The following is a 21,165-nucleotide window of genomic DNA, read 5'->3' on the forward strand; positions in this document are numbered from 1 at the left end:
TTGCAAATTGTAGGCTGCCTTGCGAGCCTCTTGAGGATTTCTGTGAACAGAAAAATGTTTCAATATGGCCGCCTTACAGGTGGACCATCTTAAATGATTTTGGTCCTCCAGCCCCGCAAAGAAACTGAAGTATTCCGGGGAGAAGGTCTACTTTACATATTGAATACAGCTTTGGCTGTCCTTCAAATGGAAAGTCTCCATCATTTGTTCAAACAACTCTAAGTGCTCCCAAACAGAATACTTAGCGTTCTTATGGTAAGGCGTGATGACGCTCCTGATCGCCTTAATCTGCTTTAAGGGGTCCTTAAGCAAGGCCCTTTTTGCCTTATTGGCCTTTTTGGTTCGGGTAACCCTTGTCCATTCGTCCTCGGACTCAGAGGCACTGCTCCCAGAGGTTCCCATCTGTTCTTCCAGGTTTTCCCGGATTCTGCGAGCCTGGGAATGGCTGGCAGAATGTGGGGACCTGGTCTCCTGTGTCCTGCGCAGTTCAGAGGAGTCTTCAGATTCCTCCTTGCTGCCAGGATTTGATGGGTACCCCCTCCACTGACCTAACTGGGCAGAGGTTTTCAGGATGCCCTTAATGGGCCTACTCTCCTGGGGTTCCCCATTGAACTGTACTGTACTTGGGTGCCCATACCCGGATGCCCACCCCTCCATTCCTGAGTGGTACTGACCTATGAGCCCCATACTCTTAGCTGGATAGTAATCTGCCATCCCTGTGGCCCTGTGCTCATGTGCGCCAGGGGACATGGGGGTGGTAGAGTCCAGGGACTTGGGGAGATGAAGGCCCCTGGTGTTAGGGCTCCTGCGGTTATGGTCAGGAATCTCTCTTTCCCAGCGGACCTCATCTCTATCCGCCCCTGCTCCCTGTTGCAATGCAAGAGCCTGCATTTGTGCTTTCAGTTCCTCTGTTAAGGCCTTACTCGACTCTATCAGTTTCTCCTGCATCGCTACCTGTTGCTGGAGCCTCTCATTGTGCTGGCAGAGAGCCTCATTTTCCCTCCGTGCTTCCTGGTTGGTCCTGGAGAACTGGGCCAGTCTTTGCTGCAGGAGGGTTACCTCCTGAGCTGTGTCCCTATTGGCCTGCTCCTTTCTTGCTAGAGCATCCTCCACCCTCCTGGTGTGCTCTAGCAAGTTCTGGTGTTCTTTTTGGAGGTCACCCAGTCCCTGGTGGGCCAGGTGATTTTCTTCCATTTTTCTTTTTAAGTGGCAGACTTCCTGGCCTAAGGTGTCCCTTTCCTGACTAAGAGTCTGCATCTGTACCATCAGGTTGTCCCTTTGCCTTTGGAAGGCACCAGCTTTCTGGCGCTCCTGATCAAACTCTGCCTGGGTATCCAGGTCTTTCAGAATCAGTTTATTGCTCTCTGCCTTCTCCCTATCTAGGTGGCTTTGCAGGGTGACTACCTGCTCAGCACATGCCCTATTGAAGTCTAGCTGTTGCTCCAGCTTTTTCTGGCTGTGCAGTAGGGAGTCCAAACCTTCTTGGTGTTCCTTCTGCAAGGCCAGAAATCTGGTATCCTGTTCTGACTTTTCCTTTTGCAGCACATCCATATCCTCCTTTATTTTAGTGATGTACTGTCTGGTCTCATTTTCTGACTCCTGGCTTCTGTTCAGCCTTTGCTCAGAAGAGTCCAGATCAGATTGGGCCTTCTCTAACGCCATCTGTTGCCTTTTTGCCAGATCATGGCCTTCAGCACATTTATTCTGTATGGCTCCCATATATAAATATAAATATGCCGCTATCCTAACGATCTTGTCGTGTTCATCTTTGGCCTTAGGAGCCATATATAGTTCACTCAGGGCCACATGTAATGGACCCTGATCTCTCCATAAGTCTGACCCTGTTTCAGTGACCTGTCGCGTGATGGCCTGCAACCAGGCATCCTGGCCCTGCTCAGCCCATTCACCTCTCACAAATAGTTTATGTAAGAAGTGCTCTCTGGCTATTTTCATATCTACCAAGGTCGTCATTCTAGAGATTGGTCTCTGTCCTGACTTACAGAAGTTAGTATTTTATTTTTGCAGAACAGAACTTTTCTTGGAGTGTCCCTTTTGAGGAATGCTTCACAGCGTAATGCAGCGTGGTGATCCGACTGGATGTATGTATCCCGTCAGTTAGCACACTGTATTAAGCCGCACAAGTGGTATTCTAAAACAGAATCCCGGATACGAGCCCCCAATTTTTAAGAGGATTCAATTCAGCACTACAGCCAAGTCAACGCCTAGTCTAGAATACTGAATGAAAACCCTTATTGATATATCTTTATGTCCAGTTCATGCGTTCTGGATGACTACCCCTATATAACACCCCTCCCTTGGAATCCCCCTGACCCCACTGAGCCAAGAAGTAGTTCTGTTTTGCAAGTTTAAAGGTTTATTTGATAACTTAAACAATATATATTATATCACGCTTTATAATAAATTAATAATTGGATATCACACTTAATCTGGTATGATAAAGATTAACAACGGAGAATCTGGCACTAGCACACTTCTTGATAATCACTAAGGAGTTGACATGAAATGGATAAGATAGCAACAATACTTTTATGGTTTCAAATGGATGCAATGTGGAATGAAATGCAGTACAGAAAATAACTTGATAGGATTTCAGCAAAAACAATGTAATCACTTTCTTGGACAATTCACCCCCCCCCCTTTTATGCAATGCAAGGAAGTGGAAGGAAGGCACACAATTCTCAGAAATGCAATTCAAATGTAATTCAGACTACAGAAGTTTAAAACACAGGCAAAATGCTTTTATATGTGCTGGCAATAAAGTGAAAAATATGCTAAAATGCTTTTAATTCCCTCTAGAGGTTCAGGGTGAGTGGTATTTAGTTAATATTAGTCCAGGCTCACACTAGCAATGATGCAGGGATAGTTTTTATGAGGAAAACGATTTTTTTCAGAGGAAAGCAAAAGCAGCTATCTTTTTGCAAGTGGAGAAATTTTCAAATCGCGGCAAAATTCGCGAATGCGTCTGGTGCGATTACAGAGGAACTACAAGGGCTAGCAATATCAGATGAAAGTTACTGCAAGTCTCTAGCACAAACGGTCGCGGAGATATGAGCGATTGAATAAAGGTCGTTTTTCAGATTGAAATTTTAAAGTTAAAAAAAACAAGTGCAGCTTGCAACTAGAAAATGACAAGTGACAGCTTTACAAATGACAGGTGACAGTTAGGAGGCAGTTCTACTTAGATTAAAATAGCTTGGATTATATTATTTTAACCAAGAGATTGGTTCTGCACAGTTTTCTAGGTACTCACACTATATTCTTGAAATATGCCTTGCCACGGATCTGGTCAGGTTTTAAACCGGACTCTGGTCTCTGCACTTCACAGTGATCTGGGTCAGCTCTCTCTGCTGGTCTGGTCTGGGTCTCTGGTTCTGCTAACAGTGATCTGGGTCAGCTTTGCTCTCTCTCTGGTTCTGGAAATTTGATACATTTGAAGTCTCTATGTCTGCTCTCTGAAGGTTGAGGGAGGTAAAGTATGGATTTTCCGGCAGAGCTTCCAGCTGCAAATGGATTTGGAGGTCCCTATCTGTCCTGTCTCTCTGCTTTTATGTGTTTTTAAAATGGGTGTGTGTGAGCAGCATCACTAGCCAGCCCCTCTCCACTTATCATTGGCCAAGCTTTCATTTCTCCCCTGATTGGGGGAGCTAAGTTGTGTCAGAGTGATGTCATTTTACAGCCTGCAGAAAGTCCACTCCTCCTGTCAACTTACACACAAATCTAGATTTGAACCAAATACATATTTGCAGAGGTACATATTGTTTTAAAATCATATGCACCCATCATGCATTACAGGAGGTATCCGCTGTTCAAACTCTGCTCTTCCTGGGAGCTTGCATTCAGAAATGGCAATATTTTGCACTTTTTTAACTGGTTTGCGATACCGTACATTACCCCAAATTTACACACATGTGCGCAAGGAGTATGGACATTAGTTGATGAAGTGTCAGATTTTTCACATGCACACATTTTGAGTAATATCCTCTTTTCCGCTAAAACTCCCCTGAACATGCCACCGGTTCTAAAAACCTCTTAAAATGTGGGCAGAAAAATCACAAGAATTATGGTATCATTTAAATAATTTTCACAAGTCCGTACGATGAGTTATTCATCTTTTTAGAGTTATGTTCGGGCCCCAAAGGGGTGTGGTTTTCCTCCAGCACAAGGTTGAATTTCTGGTTTTTCCAGTTCTGCCAAGCCAGCTTGCTCTCACAGGCAGTGCCCCTCCCCTTTGCTTCAGGAGGAAGCTACTTTTACGACTGCCGCCAATAAAACATTTGCCTGAGTCAAGACAGGGCTTTGTTCAATTTCCTGCAGAGCCCAGGTAATTCAATCAGGGAAGTGTCATATCCCTTTTGGTGTGAGCAGCAAAAGGGCAGCTAGGCCTGGGAACACAGCTGTGACTCAAGTTTCACTCCTGATGGGGGTGGCTGGTGGGCAGAATTCAGTTCCTTAAGCCAGGTTTCAGATAAAATGTCACTTTTTGTTCCCCAGTTTAAGTCAAGACAATGTTTACATATGCAGCTAGAATGCTGATTCTAAGTTTAAAACTATGACATTTAAACAATTGCAACCTATGTGACACTCAGAAGTAGGTCACTCAGTCAATTTAAACATTTAGATTTTTAATGTCTTTCAGTCCAAATTTACTTAAATTGCTGAAATCCACAGCTCAGCCAGTCTTGTTATAAACCTTCAAGTCACTTCAGAATATAACTTTACATTGGATCCACCTCTCAGTAAGTCTTTCTTTGGCATGCTCTGGGTTCATTTATTCAGTTTTACAAAAAGTAAAATCTGGTGGTTTTAAAACGCCGGCTTTCTGATAGTGGTGAGTACTGGTACTGCACCCCTTTTTGGGATTTAAGAAAATGAATTCTCCACAGTTATGGGTTTGCTTTTGGCAATCAGCATTGCCACTCCCAATGGTTTCAGACTACTGTGTGGGTAGTCCAATGGTGGTTTTAGGCAGTGTCCTTCTGTGCCCATAACATCGGCAAAAATGAGTGGCAGCCTATTCTTCATGCATTTCCCTGTGCATTTTCTGGGAAGCTCTGGCCATCATGATGTTTTCCATGTCAGTACTGCACAGTTTTGAGGTAGGGCTCGGATGCATGGGTAAATACATCCCACACTCTCACCCAACAGTTGCATGATCTTAGCTAGAGCCCTCATTATATCCAAGCTAGATTATTGCAATGCCCTATATATTGGAGAGACCAAATTCATTATCAACAAAATACAGATATTACAAAACAATGCCCTTACAGCCACACTTAGTATCTTTAAGAAAGAACGTATTTCTGAAACAAGAAGGAAGTACAAGTGGCTATCTACGCATGAGAAAATTAAGCTAAAAACAGCATCTCTCATCCATAAATGTCTAAACAATAAAGCACAACAATAGCTAATAGAAAGATTTGCTAGAAAAGTATCTATTAGACCCACAAGACTAGTAAATTCGAATTGCCTTCAGATACCTCACTTTAAACTATCCACCATTGGGGGCACTAGCTTCCCAGTCAAAGCAGCCCAACTGTGGAAATCACTACCTACCACATTTAGAATGGACCTTCACCAAACCTTTACCAAATTTAGGCAAAATCTGATCATATGGCTCCTAGAGAATGATGCTAAATGATCCTGCAGAATGTGACCATAGTTGTAAATAACTGTACATTTTCCTGTATATAGATTGTCTATGCGGTCCCCACTATTACTCCATACCACTGTGATGGTTTTTTTTCTTATACTTTGTAACCTATGTAACCTATGTACCAAGCTGTATGACCTCCTACTTTTGCCTGCGCCCTGATACCTTCGGGTCTGGCACGCATAATATCAAACAAACAAACACACTCTCACAAAAAGGTGGTGTGCGGGTTTCATTATCAACAAGGTCACTGCTTCTGCCACACTTTCTCCTTCTGAATGTACACCTTTTTTCCTGGAGCACACAGTGGCCCACCTCCGTTCTCCTACTCTTCCCTTCCTCAGATATCATCCACCTGGCACCCCCAATCTGTTCTTCTAAAATTGTTACTTACTACACATGTTCTTACCAGCCAACATTCTCCCAGTCATGAAGTGTGACTTCAACTTTCCAATCATATCTGCGGATAACCATATACAACTTGACTGTAGTCTATTTGACCACTCCCTTGTGAGTCTCCATAGCCTCTAGACACACACTGGTGGGAACTCTCTTTAACTCATCTTACTACCCTTCACTAGGCACTCCTCTGCCCTCTCTATTATGTTTCTGCCTCCCTCTAATCATCTGATTATTCACTCATTTAGTACACCATCTTGTTAGCCACCACATGGCACTGACACCTGCCTCGACTTTCACAAAAAGAAAGTTCAAAACTGATTCTTTAGCTCCATATCTGGACCAAAGCAAATCTTATCTACTTGCTGTCTCTCCAGCCCCTTGCCCAATCCATCAAACTGGCATTTTCAGAGTACAGTGACAGTCTTGCCACTTTTTCTGACTATAACTACATTCCTCCAATGTCCTTTATTCAGATATCACATATGTCTTTAACTGTAAGACAACAGTACAAAAACAATACTTCTTCAATAACATAATTCAGCAAGGTCTATACAATACAGATCTCCATGTTAGAAATTGAAATGCAGAAATATTATAATATGATGAGCAGATTGCATTGCACCTACAAAATATCTAAACACTATGGTTGGTACAACACTTTCAAGTGTTTGCCTCTAATGTACGACACACAATCATCACAATTAGCAACATCGAATGTAACATCAGAAAAGGTTGCAATTTTAAAAACTGCCAAGGCATCCATCATATTTAGGATCTCCTTCCTGGCCAAGACTGGGAGAATAATATTGCTCCTCGTCGTGGCATATAATGGGCAAACAAACATAAAGTGTCTGTCGCATTCTATCAAATCAGCACAAATAAACTTTCATCTGAACAATCCATATTCTATCGAGGAATTAGAAAAAAAGCTAGTAGTTAAGTTTGATCTGAATTTAATAAAGTATTCAGTTCCTTGTGTTAAATCAAACATGTTTTAATGACACATTCTTAATAGATAAGATGCCAAGTGCCTTCTCTTTAAAAAAGCAACACAATGGGCCTCATTACAACTGTGCTGGTCTGGAAACAACTGTGCTGGTAAGCCTAGCAGCACCATTGTTTGCGGACCGGCACAATACAACCCTGCGTGTGGCTGCTGCCCTTCCCACCAGGGTCAGACCAGCCGGGCAGCATGGCACCCGCTCACAGAGTTCTCCCGGGAGCAACGGCACCATTGTTAACAGTGCCAGTGCTCCCGTGCCCCCATAAAATTGCCGGCACCTGACTTCTCGGCCACCAGACTTGGAAAAGCCTGGTGGCACTGGGAAATTAGGTGCTAGAAATTCATCACGGGTTTGGCGCCTACCTGCCGGTTTTACCGGCACGGTTACCGCCAGACCCGTAATGAGGCCCAATGCTTTTTTTCATCAAATGAAGATTGGCCTGGTTGGTTACACAGAGTCTTACCAAATCCATCTATATCAGGGCAACTTTTACAACCTTTACAGATCACTACCAAAATGGGCACTGGGTTGATTTAGATAATTCTCAGAGAAATTGTTTGTGAAAAGTCAAGTTGGGCGTCAATTTGAAGCATAAATAAAATAAGATCAGCTTTAAGTAAACGTCCTAAGAAACTGGGCAAAGGTGATGATTGAGATACACGGGCTCTGCAGGTGCACTATGGGGAGTGACAGCATTTCTTTCAGAAACCATTTTACCCCAAGTTCTAAAAGGGTGATTTGAATATGTCCCCAAAGTTCAGACCCATATCAATGTGTGGTATGCACCTGTGCTTTGTACACTTCTAAAGTTGGAACGGTTGCCTTGCTGCCAAATCTGCTTGCAAAGTTGAAAGACGCTCCACCACTTCCAGAAAATGTTCATCAGCTGTGACTAGATCTACCCAAGACCCATTTGCCATCAGTCTTCACCCCAAGTATTTGAAATAATTTACTTGTTTGAATGTCTCAGCAGTGAACTTAAGAAAATAACGAATTTAACTCGCTAGGAAGGCATCACGATAGTTTTTGTTATATTTAGTCTCAGGCTATGTATATATAGCGGAACGGAATCGAGAAATCAACACTAGGTCATTGGTATAACCTACCTTAGTGTTGGCGATATTCAGGGCATTACAGTTTGATATTAGGACATATACTGCTAAATCATTAATGCACATTAAAAACACCAGCGGTGTCAAAACACATCCTTGCCTAACGCCGTTATTTTTCTTAAAAACATTGGTAAATCAACCCTTATAGAAAAACATTGGTAAATAATTTGGCGCTCTGTCTGAATTACTCCTATGCATCAAATCAAGGAGAGGGGGAGGAAAAGCTTTGCCTTTGAAGTGCTACGTCTACAATATTGCAGGGCACCTGTGTTAATCTTGAATGGTAAAACTATCAACACATGCTTCCTCAGTCATGTCTTTCTTGGGAGACAACCCAGTTTACAGGTTAAGGTATCCCAAATATGCACAATCATTCAAAGGGATATGGTATGAGGGGAAAAACACGTTATTTTTTCTACACCTATACAATTGGTCAATCGCCTAATATCATTGGCCCCAGAAACAGTGGTTATGTTGTATAACGGACACCGTTGCACATTAACATTCCTGAAAATTATATATGATTTTACATTTTCCATAGACAGATAGGTCTCTGAATCAACTGGAGTACAGTGAGTTGAGCTGATGGAAGGAAGGACTTAGGAATAGCCTTAGTACGACTCATACCACTCCTCTCCTCCCCTCATATACACATACACATCCCACCTCCCTACTTCACCAATACAGCACTCTCATCACACAGGCTCTTGACAACAGGGCACCTCTCAAATCACAAAAAACAACACATCAACCACCACAAACCATCGTTCAACAATTCCCTCTCCTCTCCTTGGCCTGCACACAGCACCGAGACTCTCTTCAGATCGTCAACGACCTCGACAACATCACAAAGAACACACAGCACTACTCGTACACCTCGAATGCTCAGCAGCCTTCACAATCATCCACCAGACCATTCTACTAAACATTCTACAAGATGAATCTCTCTGGCACAATACTTGACTTGTTCAACTCCATTCTCGCTGACAGGACACACTTTGTCTCCATGCTTCCTCATCTTTCAGACCCCACGCCTGTCAAGTATGGAGTCCTGAAATACTACTCCCTATCTTCACTCCTCTTCAACCTACATGTTGAATCTTTTGGACAGACCCCTAGCAAACACAACTTACATGTCCACCAATAGGCAGATGACACAACAATATACTTCCAAATTACATCCCCTTCACAGGTCTGCACCCCCAAAACCTGTCTTTCCACCATCACCAACTGTGTGGCCACCCATGTCCTCAAACCCAAACCTTCCAAAATAGAATACCTCCTAATCTGCCCTTCGAGGCACAAACCTGACCTCACCCCCTGGATCCAAGAACTTGCCATGGACAACCCACACATATCCCTCTCCACACCTGTAAATATGTTGGCATCACCATCAAACCACACCTTTCCTTCACTCACTACATAGCTGCTGTCACCAAAACATGCAATATCCAACTACACCTCCTAGGCAAAACCAGACATGTCCTTCCTCCCAACAACTTTCATACCAGAGTCTAAGCACTGGTTCTCTCTAAACTGGGCTATAGAAATGCTCTTCTCACTCGACTGCCCAAAAACACCCTTGTCCCCCTGTAAGACATACAAAATGTCATAGCCAGACACATCCTCCACCTACCCAAACATTCACACATGAACCCCACTCTTGACCAGCTACAATGGCTCCTCATACCCCAGAGAATTGCCTTCAAAGGACTCATTGCACTGTTTACAAACCCATCACCCACACATACACCCAACAAGCCAGCCAACATATTCTACACATTCCACTCTGCAAACTCACATGTGCACAAACACACACTGACCAGCCGTCAACCAGTAGCAACTAAGAAAGTTAGGAGTGCCCTGGGTTAGGCATAGATCCTTCACTGGACCCTGTAAACCCAGCCACATAGCAGCTTCACAGACTTAGGAGTGTTTTTCTTATTTCACTCCGGTATTAAAATCACATTGTGAAACCTAGGCCTTTTCCACACTACACAGGACTCTCAGACTTAGGTGTTTTTTTTCTCCAGTATTTAAAATTGCTTTGTGAAAGTATTTAAAATTGCATTGTAACAGAATTTAAAATTGCATTGTGAAACCTATGCCTTTTCCCCCACTATACAGAACTCTCAGACTTAGGTGTTTTTTTATCCAATATTTCAAATTCCATTGTAAAATTATTTAAAATTGCTTTGTGAAAGTATTTAAAATACCTAGGGCATCTCCCCACTATACAGGACTCTCAGACGTAGGTGTTTTTTCTCCGGTATTTAAAATTGCATTGTGAAAGGAGTGCCATTCTGTGGGTTTTGCCTTCTTAACAAAACATTTATCTAGCAAACTGTTTTTACCATTATCTGAGCTCCTGTTGTCTGTCTAATTGTCCCTATTGTCTTGTCTTTCTCTGTCTCGTCTGCTTGCACCCCTCCCTGTGTCTTTCCGTAGTGTTCTCCCTGCCCCTCCCCCTTCTTCTCTCCTCTTCCTACCTACTCTATGGTGGTCTCTGTCTCTCCTACCTTTTCTAACTGCTTCTCTATAGACTATCCTGCTCTCCTCAATAAACCTGGTAGGAAGAAGTTTAAAAAGGACATCCTGGTCTCCAACCCAGGCCTCCCTATTGCTGAGACCTATACCAATGCCTCCTCTAGGTAAACCCTCACGACATCCTCTTTGTAGTTCCCTCGCCAGACCTATGGACTCTTCATATGGTATCTGTGCTTTCTCCTCTCTCCTTTTCTCCCATTAATGGGGGCACCCAGTGGGAGGCCCTCCTGTCTCCTTCGACTCCTCTAAAGTCATTATTAATGTTTACCTGAATGATATGTCTTGGTCCAAGGCCCTCAGGCCAATCTTCTCCTCTCTGATAGATGCTTCCCGTGCCTCATCAATTCACTTCCGTCTCCTCTCTCCCCTCCACTGCTTCTTTGCCTGCACCTGCTGTCCCCTCCTTGTCTACCTTGCCATCTCCTCCTTCCTCTTTGGCCCTCTGGCTTCTTCTACACCTCCACAGGGCGCACCTCTGATTTGTACCCCTGCCTAGAAGTATTTCAAGGATGGCAACCTTCTCCATACTGCCACTCCTAACTCTCGCTCATCTGTCAAACACTCCTCTGATATCTGCCGACTCCTGGAAGAGCTTAACCTTGATGTCCTCTGTCTCACCGAGTCATGGTTCATGGCCAGCTCTGTCACAAGCTTTGACACTCTCCTCCTTGATAGCTACAAGATCCTCTCTGCGCCCAGGTCCAACTGTTCCAGAGGGGGTGTAGCCCTGATCTTCCCAGAGTGGATTCCTGCCTCTGTCATTCCTATGCAGGCTTACTCCTCTTTCAAATGCCTCATCTGCAGCTCTCTCTCTGTCTCCTAGCCATTCCCTTACTGTTGCTACCATCTATCGGCCACCTGGTAATTTCTCCTCCTTCCTCTCTGAGTGGACGGACCTCTCCTCTTCCCTCCTGGTCTCGACCACTCAACTTCTCCTTCTTGGAGACATTAATATCCACCTGGATGCTTCCTGTCCTTCCTCTGCGACTCTCTCTCAATCTCTACCCCCCCTCTGGCCCGACTCACTCTGCAGAGCAAACTCTCAATGTTCTAATCTTTACAGACCTTACCCTCTCTATCCCACTCACCACTACTGTCTCCTGGAGTAATCACTTTCTCCTTTCATCCCAGCTCACTCTCCCCACACCCCAAGGCAAGCCAACTCTAGCACTGCCACCTACCTTCTCAGTTATCCAACCCATAAAGCGTGTGTCAGTTGAGGCTTTCGCCGCCACTTTCTCCCCCCTCCCCCTTTGGCAGACTCTCGCCCTGACACATCCCTCTACATGCTCCACTCTGCTATATCTGATACTCTTGATGTTCTTACCCCTTGACGAGGATCCGCTTGAAGCCCAAAGCCATGTGCAACTCCTGGTACACCGTAGACCTCGCCACCCTTAAACACAAGTGCAGGGTGGCTGATAGGAAATGATGTGCTTCTGGTACATCCTCTGACAAACTGGCCTGCAACCTGCTCCAAAGGCAATACTGGCTCTCTGTCTGCACCAAGAAGAGAAATCACATCCAAGTCTGCGTCTCTGCAGCATCTAACAACTCGGCCAAACTCTTTAAAATCTGCAAGGATTTGGCCAATCCTGCTGCAGTCTCTACCTCTCCTGTCCCCTCCCAGGCTCTCTGCATGGCCCTGGCTTCTCATTTAATTTCTAAAACTCAGAACATCCTGTCCTTTCTCGCTTCCTCTCACTCTGCCCTCTCTACACCATGCTCTTCCTCTGGCCCATCTTCGGCCACCTCTCCTCCCTCCTTCTCTCCCTTTCCCCTGTTCTCCGCAGACAAGATTTCTAGACAAGTCCGATCTATGAAAGTCTCGTCAAAACAGGTTCATCCCTGTTCCTCCAAAACCAGCAAGGGCCACATTGACACCTTGGTTCATGCTCTGGCTGATTTCTGCATATACTCCTTCGCCACTGGAGTCTTCCCTTCCCCCCTCAAGTACTCCCTTGTGCACCTCCTTCTTAAGAAACCCTCTGTCGGCCAGTCCTGCCTGGCTATCACCCTATATCCAGCACTCATTTCCTGGGCAAACTCCTGGAAAAGTTGGCCATCTTTCAGCTTAATCTTCACTCTGAATCTGTTGGTGGTGTCCATGACCATCAGTCTGGCTTCAGAGCTGCCAGAAGCACGGAAACAGCTCTCCTGTATATATGTGAAGACCTGCTCTCCATCCTTGATTCCAAAACCCCGTGTGTCCTCATCTTACTTGATCTCTGTTCTGCCTTTGACACGGTCAACCATGCCATCCTGCTCAACCATCTCCGTGATTACCTGGGTATCACTGATCAGGCCCTGGCTTGGCTGACCTCTTTTCTCTCTGATCGACCCTTCCAGGTCCAACTTGGGTCCTTCCTTTCCTCTATCTCTATCTCTACCTGTGGTGTTCCACAGAGGTCTAACCTGTTTCCCTGGATGTTCAACCAATACCTGGCACTTCTTGCCCACCACATTGCTGCTCTCTGCCCCAACTTTTAGTGGCATGCGGATGACACTCAACTCATTTCAGGCTCCCTTCTGACACTTCTTCTCCTTCTCTCATCTCTGACTATCTGTCTGCTATCCAGGAGTGGTGTGCGGCCAATGATCACTGCCTTATTACCAGTAAGACCGATATTCCCCTCATCAGCACATCTGCTTGTTAGGCGGAAACCTGTGCAGTTCCCTCTGGGACCACTGCAAAAGATTTAGGACTACAGGCGTTGGCGGTGAACCCACTTGGTAGCAGTCTGAACTACACAGATTCACGTGGTAGCTGTGGCTGAGCAGTCACACGTCTCTCAAGAAAAGTTGAGCAGTATGTGGAGTATACAAAATAGGGCAATTCTTCACAGCAAGACAAGCTAACACGCGACGAGGCTTAGTGTAAAGATATTAAGGTATTTATTTATAACAAAACGTCTATGAAAAACACTAAGGCAAATCACGGCAAACAAATCAAACACAATTACTCTACGAAGTAGACGATCAATCCCCCTAGCAATATCGACTACTCTAGGTTCTACTGGTACCACTTATTTTCAGACAGAGGTGTATACCTCAACCCAGATGACACTCGAATATTAGTTAGGACGGGAGAGAAAAAGATAGGCAGGTTACGAAATCAACACAGTTCGATCCTAGCGGATAAAATGCAAGGCAGGAAGGCAAGAATCACAATAGATCGTAAAGTTCAGAGGCCAGGCCCACTCGGAGAGAGGCAAGGCGCGATGTCCCAAAAAGTCTCTAGTGGAGATGCATTCAAGTCTGTATTGCAAATTGTTATCGGTGGATTGAACCAGTTCAGAACAACGAATGAGAAAAGCTTGGAGGCGACCCAACAGAACGGAGAGGATTAAGACACCTCACTCGAACCGATCGAAAGGGAAGCCAGGCGGACACGGTACCTTGTTGTGGAGGGCAGCTCTGGCGGGGGCAGTTGTTCCTGGTGGTGTATGCACATCGGGTCTTTGCCAAGAGTAGAGATGATCTCGTCGTCGAAGAAAATGAAGTCCGGTGCACAACCAGGGAAGAGACCAGCTAGCTACGGAGTGCTCCGTCACAAGGCACCACCTTTTGGTCGCGGTTCAGGGGTAGTGGCTATCCGGTTGCCGAGGTGCTTCTGCACGGGCAATTCGACCACTGCGTCCTGAGGTGAATAAAAAGCAAAGGGGACTGGTTGTTCCCACCAGTCAGGGGAAGAGACTCTCCGGCAGGGAGATCTCCTCTGTCGTCGGGAAGTGGTGAGTCGGTTCCGGAGGGGTCCACCGGAGGTGTCGTTGTGCAGGCCGGCTCAGCGTTACCCTCGTCGATTCTTAGGTCCTGTGGCGACTTCTGAAGATCCAGTCCCAAAAGCCCTGCTTTTATGCAGAAAACCCCCATTCATTCAGCCTAGCTGTCAATCAACACATGCTAAGTGGTGAGCGGGAAGGCTCACCACCTGGGCCAATCACTCCAGAGTGCGACCGGAGTTGGCAAGGCAACGCGGTCCAGGGTGCCTAAACCCCCTCCCACACCCCTGTAGTAACCCAGACAGAATGGCCCCACTTTGGAGGGTCTCTGTACAGAGCCCGCCAAAAGTGGAACAAAGGGCTCGAGACGCCATTTTACAAACCGAGTTCTGGCAGAAAATACCACTCGATAAACCTATTTAAGATAAGTAAATCGGTGGTACGTCAGAGATTAATGAGAAAAAGTATCAATCTCCAACAATGGGACGAGTCCCATAGGGTTATGTTCGGGGACGAACATAACAAGTAGTTTCCACTGCCACCAGCCAAAACTCAACGAGGGGGGACGGGACAGTGCCCCCTCGGGTAACAGATCCAGGAGTAATCGAATTACCCCTACTAGTACGTCCACAATAAGGTGGTTTGTACTAGTCCTGTTAGTAAATTTAGGTCTAGTAAAGCCAATGGTGACTTTACATGCCCGGGGAGACAGTAGTCAGTCCCCGGGTATGGAGTCTATGGTGGGGGACCCGCTAGGACGCCCCCGTGTTACGGCACGTAGGGTGCGGTGTAACACACATAGAAAAACATATGAGACCCTATGTAGTAAAAGACCCCGTAGCCCATCGAACACATTGACATTTCAAAAGGAATTACACGCATACATGTCCAAGAGTGGGAGAAAAGAGTCTCACTCTTGGCAGGATGGAAAAAAACAAACTCCAGAAATACAGCAAAGCTGCTGAGGGACTCACTAGGTAAGAAAATTCAGCCTAAACAGAGAATTCTCCCTAACACTGCTCCCTACTTTTTTTCGCTTGCTGGCCGGCCTCTCTTGGCCCTCTTCCTGTCCCAACCTGAGTGTCTAAAAACCTTGGGGTCATCTTCGACTCCACACTATCCTTCTCTTCTCACATCTCTGACTCTCTAAGAAGTCACACTACCTGCTGAACCTCCTTTGAGGTATGTTTCATTTCCTCTCCTTCCCCCAGAAGCTCACTGTCTCCAGACCTCTGGTTCTCTTTAGGCTGGACTACTGCAACTGCCTCTTTCTAAATCTGCCTGCTTCTACTCTCCACACTCTGCAACTCATCCAGAACAGGACTGCGAGACTTGTCCTTGGCCTCACGCCTGTATCTCTCCAGGACTGAAATCTCTGCACTGGCTCCCAGTGGCTGCGAGGATTACATTCAACACCCTCTGCATTGTCCACAAGGCCTACTGGGGCCTATTGCCTCAATACCTTCAACTCTCTCTTCCTAAATATCTAATTTCTCAAACTCTTCCCTCATTTGCCTCCAACTCCCTCACGGTCAGTCGCTTCTCCAAACAACACGTTGGTGGTAGATCTATTTCTTCCGTTGTGGCCTCTGTCTGGAACAGCCTCCCTGAAACTTGAGGAGAACCATCTCTGGTTCTGTAAGCATCTCAAAACCTTCCTCTTTGTTTCTACTTTATCTTCTCCTCTCACCTGCTGAACTCCTGGCTGAAACTGAAACTGCACCGGTCACCTAGCTAACCTCTGATCTCGGGCCCAGGTCACCTCCCCTACCAGTTGCACACCTGCACTGCCTCCCTGACAACCCTCACGCTTGAGGATTGTGATTTGTATACCTACAGTCCCCCACCAGCAATTTACACCTGCTGTCTGCACTTACCCTTGATTTTCCACCAGCTGGCTGCACCTTTTACTTAATGCTTTTATTTATTCTGTTTATTCATGTACTCCCCTGCCCCCTCCTCCATCCCCTCTGCACTTTTCCCCTTCCCCCTTCCCTGCACTTGTGTGATCTCAATGCCACCTGGCCTAGTCAGATCGTTTTCTATCTTCCCTCTGTTCCCCCTCCCTTGCCTCGTCGCACCATGAAACACTTGTGTATAGGTGCGTTATAAATGCCATATCATATCACAAGCATTTACACACAGGGCACCGAGGGCATGGAACACCCTACCTTTCCACATACATACTGCATCCTCCATCACCACTTTCAGAGAGTGCCTCAAAACATATGTGTGTTGCCACACATAACCATACCCTCCTCCACTTCCAACACTTGTCTATCCAAATATTCCTACCTTTTCCTGAAAACATTTTGTAACATTGTTTTTAAACTCCCAATAAATAAGGGCAGTGCCTTCTGGAATACAAAGCAAAAGGGGCCCAACACAAGGTCCCATTGGTATCAGGTAATAATGTCACCAAATATATGGTTTTACTGGTGAAAAGGATAACAACATTAACAGGCCGATTCATGGAATTAATGTGCGCGGAAAATTCCGGCGCAGAGGTGCCAAAACGTGCGAATCGAAGTGCAAGTTCGAAAATCGCAGGGAAACCAGCGCACATCGATTCATGGAAGTACGTGCGCGAGAAATATATTGGATGTGCGCTGAAAAAGTGTGCAGCGCACGCCGGCGCACAGGTCATCCAACGGCGTGCGACATGGCCACAGCGAAATCGCACATAGCGCGGCGCACATAACAAAAGTAGGCAGAGCACGGGGCGTAACACTCGGAATGGGGAACAACGCGTGAAAATATGGGCGTCACGGGAGAAGTACAGGAGGCAAGTGCGCAGAACGCCCACACGCTCGCCTACAACTCGCATTCATGGAATCAAATAGGGCAAACCAGCGCACGGTCAAAGAGGCGCACAGGGCCAAATAAGTCCGCCACAAGAAAGCAGGCGGTAGCGTCCCTGCGCCTGAAATAAATGTGCGCCAAAATGTGCGCTTACAAGAAGCACCTATATACAGCTATGATGAATGATCCATACTGTGGCCCGCTAGGACAAATGAGGTGCAAAGGTGTACTGACAAACACGGACACCCGCTGTGTGAAAAATAGTGTGTGTGTGTATTTCGGGGTGTGCGGGAAGTTCCACACGCGATTGGCCTGGGTACGTGTAATTCGGGGTGCGCGGGAAGTTCCACACGCGATTGTCCGTGGTACGTATATTTTGGGGTGCGTGTGAAGTTTCACACGCGATTTCAGCAGGGTACGTGTATTCCAAGGTGCGCGGGAAGTTTCACACGTGAATTTGCAGGGTATGTGTATTTCGGTGTGCGCGTGAAGTTCCACATGCGATTCCAGCAGGGTACGTGTACTCCGGGTGCGCGGGAAATTCCACACACGAATCCAGCAGCCTACGTGTATTTCGGGGGTGCCGGGGAGTCCTATACATGAATTGGCCATGTGGGTCCTCCCAGATGTTCCCTCTACACCCTCCACGGCCCCTGCAGGCGGCCCACACCACAGGGGACTACCCTGCACCCCTGCACATGTCCCGCAGGCAGCCCATCCACCTTGGCCATGCCCCCCAGCCAACCCACATGTCACCTTGCACTACTGCCCACCAACGCATGTCTCCCAGCACCCCCACCACCCCAGCATCCAGGGGCACCCTCCACCAGGCCCCCACTCATGTCTCCCAGCACCCCCACCCCCCAGCAGTCAGGGGCACTCCCCACCAGGCACCCACTCATGTCCAACTCATGTCCGCCTGCACCCCCACCCCCCAGCATCCAGGGGCACCCTCCACCAGGCCCCCACTCATGTCTCCAGCACCCCCACCCCCCAGCATCCAGGGGCACCCTCAACCAGGCCCCCACTCATGTCTGCGTGCAGCCCCACCCCCCAGCATCCAGGGGCACCCTCCACCAGGCCCCCACTCATGTCCAACTCATGTCCCCCTGCACCCCCACCCCCCAGCAGTCAGGGGAACCCTCCACCAGGCCCCCACTCATGTCTCCCTGCACCCCCACCCCCCAGCATCCAGGGGCACCCTCCACCAGGCCCCCACTCATGTCCAACTCATGTCCCCCTGCACCCCCACCCCCCAGCATCCAGGGGCACCCTCCACCAGGCCCCCACTCATGTCTCCCAGCACCCCCACCCCCCAGCATCCAGGGCACCCTCCACCAGGCCCCCACTCATGTATCCCAGCACCCCCACCCCCCAGCATTCAGGGGCACCCTCCACCAGGCCCCCACTCATGTCTCCCTGCACCCCCACCCACCAACAGTCAGGGGCACCCTCTACCAGGCCCCCACTCATGTCTCCCAGCACCCCCACCCCACAGCATCCAGGGGCACCCTCCACCAGGCCCCACTCATGTCCAACTCATGTCCCCCTGCACCCCCACCCCCCAGCATCCAGGGGCACCCTCTGCCAGGCCCCCACTCATGTCCCCAGCACCCCACCCCCCAGCATCCAGGGGCACACTCCACCAGGCCCCCACTCATGTCTCCCAGCACCCCCACCCCCCAGCAGTGCAGTGCACCCTCCACCATGCCCCCACACATGTCTCCCAGCACCCCCACCACCCAGCATCCAGGGGCACACTCCACCAGGCCCCCACACATGTCTCCCAGCACCACCACCCCCCAGCATCCAGGGGCACCCTCCACCAGGCCCCCACTCATGTCTCCCAGCACCCCCACCCCCAGCATCCAGGGGCACCCTCCACCAGGCCCCCACTCATGTCTCCCAGCACCCACACCCCTCAGCATCCAGGGGCACCCTCCACCAGGCCCCCACTCATGTCTCCCTGCACCCCCACCCCCCAGCAGTCAGGGGCACCCTCCACCATGCCCCCACACATGTCTCCCAGCACCCCCACCCCCCAGCATCCAGGGGCACCCTCCACCAGGCCCCCACTCATGTCTCCCAGCACCCCCACCCCCCAGCATCCAGGGGTACCCTCCACCAGGCCCCCACACATGTCTCCCAGCACCCCCACCCCCCAGCAGTGCAGGGCACCCTCCACCATGCCCCCACACATGTCTCCCAGCACCCCCACCCCCCAGCATCCAGGGGCACCCTCGACCAGGCCCCCACTCATGTCTCCCTGCACTCTCACCCCCCAGCAGTGCAGGGCACCCTCCACCATGCCCCAACACATGTCTCCAAGCACCCCCACCCCCCAGCATCCATGGGCACACTCCACCAGGCCCCCACACATGTCTCCCAGCACCCCCACCCCCCAGCATCCAGGGGCACCCTCCACCAGGCCCCCACTCATGTCTCCCAGCACCCCCACACCCCAGCATCCAGGGGCACCCTCCACCAGGCCCCCACTCATGTCTCCCTGCACCCCCACCCCCCAGCAGTCAGGGGCACCCTCCACCAGGCCCCCACTCATGTCCAACTCATGTCCCCCTGTACCCCCACCCCCAGCCTCCAGGGGCACCCTCCACCAGGCCCCCACACATGTCTCCCTGCACCCCCACCCACCAGCAGTCAGGGGCGCCCTCCACCATGCCCCCACACATGTCTCCCAGCACCCCCATCCCCCAGCATCCAGGGGCACCCTCCACCAGGCCCCCACTCATGTCGCCCAGCACCCCCACCGCCCAGCATCCAGGGGCACCCTCCACCAGGCACCCACACATGTCTCCCAGCACACCCATCCCCCAGCAGTGCAGGGCACCCTCCACCATGCCCCCACACATGTCTCCCAGCACCCCCACCGCCCAGCATCCAAGGGCACCCTCCACCAGGCCCCCACTCATGTCTCCCAGCAACCCCACCCCTCCAGCATCCAGGGGCACCCTCCACCAGGCCCCCCTCATGTCTCCCTGCACCCCCACCCCTCAGCATTCAGTGGCACCCTCCACCAGGCCAAACTCATGTCCAACACATGTCCCCCTGCACCCCCACCCCCCAGCATCCAGGGGCACCCTCCACCAGGCCAAACTCATGTCCAACACATGTCCCCCTGCACCCCCACCCCCCAGCATCCAGGGGCACCCTCCACCAGGCCCCCACTCATGTCTCCAGCAACCCCACCCCCCAGCATCCAGGGGCACCCTCCACCAGGCCCCCACACATGTCTCCCAGCATCCCCACCCCCCAGCAACCAGGGGCACCCTGCACCAGGCCCCCACTCATGTCTCCCAGCACCCCCACCCCCCAGCATCCAGGGGCACCCTCCACCAGGCCCCACTCATGTCCAACTCATGACCACCTGAACCCCCACCATCCAGCATCCAGGGGCACCCTCCACCAGGCCCCCACACATGTCTCCCAGCACCCCCACCCCCCAGCACAGTGGGGCACCTGCCAGCAGGCCCCACTCATGTCCAACTCATGTCCCCCTGTATCCCCACCCCACAGCATCCAGGGGCACCGTCCACCAGGCGCCCACTCATGTCCCCCTTCACCCCCACACCCCAGCAGTCACAGGAACCCTCCACATGGCCCCCACTCATGTCCCCCTGCACCCCCACCCCCAGCAGTCAGGGGCACCATCCACCAGGCCCCACTCATGTCCAGCTCATGTCCCCCTGCACCCCCACCCCCCAGCAGTCAGGGGCACCCTCAACCAGGCCCCCACACATGTCTCCCTGCACCCCCACCCCCCAGCATCCAGGGGCACCCTCCACAAGGCCCCCACTCATGTCCAACTCATGTCGCCCTGCACTCCCACCCCCCAGCATCCAGGGGCACCCTCCACCAGGCCCCCACTCAAGTCTCCCAGCACCCCC

This window comes from Ambystoma mexicanum, chromosome 6q, assembly GCF_040938575.1.
Source record: "Ambystoma mexicanum isolate Mex_15411 chromosome 6q, UKY_AmexF1_1, whole genome shotgun sequence".
Taxonomy (NCBI): Eukaryota; Metazoa; Chordata; class Amphibia; order Caudata; family Ambystomatidae; genus Ambystoma; species Ambystoma mexicanum.